The sequence below is a fragment of the Mus caroli genome, chromosome 11 (genome assembly GCF_900094665.2).
Source record: "Mus caroli chromosome 11, CAROLI_EIJ_v1.1, whole genome shotgun sequence".
Taxonomy (NCBI): domain Eukaryota; kingdom Metazoa; phylum Chordata; class Mammalia; order Rodentia; family Muridae; genus Mus; species Mus caroli.
In genome coordinates, this window is record NC_034580.1 from 98,447,574 (window position 1) to 98,452,355 (window position 4,782).

The 4,782-nt window shown below is 41.2% G+C and overlaps 1 protein-coding gene across 3 annotated transcripts in view; it reads right to left on the reverse strand.

Annotated features, from left to right (window-relative positions):
• Positions 1 to 4,782, reverse strand: part of Gpatch8 (G-patch domain containing 8) — a 77,010-nt gene that overhangs the window by 15,912 nt on the left and 56,316 nt on the right. The gene's annotated exons all lie outside the window — the stretch shown is intronic.

A 4,782-nucleotide genomic window follows, 5' to 3' on the forward strand; every position in this document is an offset into this window, starting at 1 on the left:
CGAGACAGGGTTTCTCTGTGTAGCCCTGGCTGTCCTGGCACTCACTTTGTAGACCAGGCTGGCCTCGAACTCAGAAATCCGCCTGCCTCTGCCTCCCTAGTGCTGGGATTAAAGGCGTGCTGGGATTAAAGGAGTGTGCCACCACACCCGGCACCTTGGTTTTTGTTTTTTCGAGACAGGATTTCTCTGTGTAGCCCTGGCTGTCCTGGAACTCAGAAATCCGCCTGCCTCTGCCTCCCGAGTGCTAGGATTAAAGGCGTGAGCCACCACGTCCGGCTCAGGATACTTTATATGGCTTTCTAAGGACAAACAATATAAACAAAACACACACATGGAATATGTTCACAGCTATATGATTTAGATAGTTAGCTACTTTTGTTTAATTTTGGCCCTAGGATTATCTTCCCTCAACTGGTTATGTCTGTTCTGATCCCTCAACACACACACACACACACACACACACACACACACACACCCCACATAGAGAACTGAATGACAGAAACAAATCCTAGTCAAACTAACAAAAACCAAAACCAAAACAAAAAAAGTCAGCAAACAGTGAAGCCTCGAGAGCACAGCGACCTGCAAACTGTTCCTCAGAACACACTGTAATTCAGAGCCCAATTCCTCTTTGAGTACCAAGAGAAACCCAAACACTTCAGCTCTCTGGCAATACTAAGTATGAAAATAACCAACTATGATTAGGTAACACCATCAAAGATCCAGCCAGCCAGTACAGAGTGTTAGGGAAACCATGCATTAGTAGCCTCTATCTATTCTGTGTAATCCAATCAGTGAAATCACTACTGGCTGTGATGGGCATGCTGTTTCAAAGTTCAAAAACTACTACTATTCACAGATGAAACAGATATTTATATTGTTAAATAAGTCTTCAGTTTTTTCAGAACATGTAAAAAGTACAGAAGTTTTGATACTAGAGTCAGTTAAAAAAAAAGAGGAATGCTGAAAGCATTATTTCCTTTGAGAGTAAAAATAAAGGAAATACTGGAAGCTGATGTAGAATGCCAAGATACAACAATCAGATCAGATGACTGCAAGGAAGTGAGCCCAACACAGGAGGGTTGGAGACTGCTCCAGTGTGCCCAGTGTCAAGTCAGAACTCGGGGACATGGGAAGGAACACTGAGTAGGTCTGAGTGACAACTCAAGTGTTTAAAGGAATGTGGCAATGACTCACACACTGTACAGGGTGATGGGAACATACAGCTGTTTGTTTGGAGAGTGAGAGACAGCAACTACTAAGCTGGAATCAAGGCTTGCTCAACTATAGTCCCAATGGCATCAGACAGTCCACGATGAATCAAAGGCTGACTTACTGAGCAGTTCTAGGTGTTTTGTTTTGTTTGAGAGATGGGCCTCAAAGCGTGGTGGGTTCATATCTGTAATCCCACATCACCATAACTGTCTAATTAAACAGCAGCAACGAGAACAAACCAAAACCAGTCAATCACACAGAAACGCAGAAGACACTTGACTGTCATGCTGCAGAAGCCAGCTCTAGGTTTCTGCCTCAGGAACTACAAGTGTATGTCACTGTATATGACTCAGATTTTTTCTTAAGGTGGGAACCAATTAAAATTAAGTGGAAAAACTAACATCATGAAGACTAAGCCAAATAGATTTGTTGAGGTGAGCTTTGATCTTCCACTTATTGTATTGCAATCATCTCTGGTGACACAAACAGGAAGTGACAGATGAACGTGTGACAGTAAGATGTTTACTCTTTTCTTGGTGTTTTTTTTGCAGCCCAGAAGAGCAAACCGGGTCTTTGACCACAAACATTCACTCTGAGCTACCCTTCCAACCCCAGTATTCACTAGTAAATGCTGCTACAGACTCACTCTGGGAAAGATTCCCTGCAGTCTGAATTTGAGGCTTTTACATCTATCAGCATGTAAGATAATTAAAAGGCCAGGGAAGTGGGGATGGAAAAACTTTAAGCTTCATATTTAACTGTAGCTTACAACTAAGCTGACAGGGCTAGGACACAATCACTGTTTTACTGTGCACTCAGGCATGTCATAGCTTAGTAAGTAATCACATGTGGGCTATTTCCTAAGCATGGTTGGCTTCATCAATGGAGATTTCAAAAGGTAATAAAACAGAGTACACGAATTAGAATCACAGTGCCTATACTTTTACACTTAGAAAGTTTAAGCTGAGTCTCAATTATTTTTTTATTAACGACTTCACAAAAGTCTTGGAGAATGTGAGAAAAGCCGGCAAATAGAGGCGTGTGAAAGTGTCCTTTCTCCTTCCCTAAAAAACCCCACAAATCAGAGTAACCATGCTGCTGCTTGTTTTTCAGAAACTGGACCTTAAGAAATGTACAGTATTTCCCAGGGCCTGCCTACTTTAGTTTGCCAGTAACAAGGCTTTTCTCCAAAGTGTTAGTGGTGAACCTCTGACGGAAGATGAAAGCTAGGACTACCACGGAGTAAACTACTTACCTTTTACCTCAGTCATAATAATCCTCTTGTGTCTTGCTTGAAGGCAGCACAAGGTGCCTTTATGATTTTAGAGCACCAACTTGAAAAATGGCAGGCCCAGATGTAAGTTCATGTCCACAGAAGAGGATAAAATACATGATCCTATCTCCTTTGAGATTTAGCTGTGCTGTAGCAAAGTCAACTGATAGTTCCTTACAATTTTTAATAGAGGTCAGGCAAGGTGAGGGAAGTGGACAAGGGACTCTAGAGGCCAGCATGGTTTTGCAACAAATGCCCTCTCTTCTTCTCTTTTCTTTTAGTATAGAGTTTATTCAGGGCATGGGGAGGGGAGTCAAGAGGGCAGGAGAGGCAAGAAAGAGAGAGTAGAGGAGTAGAGGCCAGCCATGAGCACGTGGGGGAGTGGGGAAGTGGGGAAGTGGGGGGAAGGGAGGGAGGGGAGAACAAGGGTGAGAACAAGAAGGCAAGAGAAGAACAAGAGCAAATGCCCTTTCTTGAAAAGAGAAAAAAAAGACAGGAAGGAAGGAATGAAAGAGTGGAGAAAAGAGCTGGGATAATAAAAGCCATTTAAGGCTCTTTATAACATGCTGGCCTGAGAATCTACAGTTTGTAGAAAGACATGAACACGAAGAATAGTGATATGCTCTACTTTCCAACAAAAGCAAAACAAAACAAAAAAACCAAAGTCATACATATTACAACTGGTTTTTTTTGTAGAGACAGAAACTTCTTCCTATGTAGCCCAGGCTGGCTTCAAATTAAAAATCTTCTTGCCTTCACCTACTAAAAACTGAAACCTCAGGCTTGCGCCATGAAGCCTAGGTCTTTTAACATCGAGAGTGTGTTTCTGACTCAGGTGAAGGAATGAACTAACATGCATTTGTGAATGACACAACTAAAGATCTTTCCAAGTCATGGCTCTCAATCATATTCGGTATTAGTGGACAGTATTTTTGAGTTCTCTGTAAGAAACTCATAATTTTATCTATTATACATGTATGTAAGTAGGTATATGTATATGCATACATGTGTACATGTCTGTGCTTGTGCATATGGAAACTATAGGTTGGGTGTCAGTTGTCTTTATCACCTTCCACCTTGTTTTTTGATACATGATCTCTCACTGAACCTGCTAATTAGACTGGTTAAAGAACCTGTGATATTCACGTCTCTGCCTCTCCAGCACAGAAATTACAGGTACAGGCTGCCATCCTGCTCTGTACATGGGTGCTAGGGATCAGAATTTACAGTACCATACAAGCACTTTACAAAGTGCCAAGCGCCCTCACACTGTACAGCAAGTACTTCATCATCTGAACCATCTCCTCAGATTGCTCAATTCTTAATTTTATACTTTTGATTATCAAAAACAATTTAAGTGAACATATTGGATCTAGACGAGCTCTTTATAAATGCTTATGGTATCACCAGAGATGTAAAATAATTATGATCTGTGCTAGGTGAACATGAAACAATAGCATCATCAATTTCAAGGTTTTCAGCAGTGAACCTCAGTACCAGAGACTGTAATTCTAGGCCACATAACTCTTTATTCTGAGGTACTTCCTGTACACTGTAGAATATTTAACATTATCTTTGCACCCCACCCACCTGCTCTCAAGAATACTACTGCTTAGTTAAAGCAACCTGAAATGAACCCAGACAACAGCTCTGAAGTGCCCTGGGGAACAGGTTCTCTCCAAGCTGATAACTGCTGTAATCGAGTAGAGTAGTGAAACCAATCAGAAACCAATCAGTCGGCATATACAGGAAAACAAATGAGAATGGCAAGAATCAATCAATCAATCAATCAATGAACGAATCAAGCTGAAACAACTTCTATTACACTTAAGAGCTGTATCACTGAGGTATTAGTCAATATGAATTTAATTAGTTTTGCACTTTCTTAAATATTTTGCTTTGAAAGAAATTCTTTCCTCTTAAAAAGCAACTTGGAGGCTGGGGAGATAGCTCAGCCATCTTGTTTGGTATGGTGGCATAATCCTGAAATCCTAACACTGGCTGCGTATCTGTGGAGGGCTACCATAAGCTGAAGACCAGCTTGGTCTACATAGGGAGGGAGTTCTGGGGCATTTAAAGACTGTGTTTGTTTGTTTGTTTGTTTGAAAGCAATTTAACTGAAATGATTATCAAGAGTCTAAGAGGTTGGTTCTGGGTGCTATTAAAAAGCAAACTAGGCAATCCATGAGGAACAAGCCAACAAGCAGCACTCTTCCACAGCCTCTGTATCAGCTCCTGCTTCTAGGTTCCTGCCCTTACTTCCAGCAGTGATGAACTCTTTTTTTTTTTTTTTT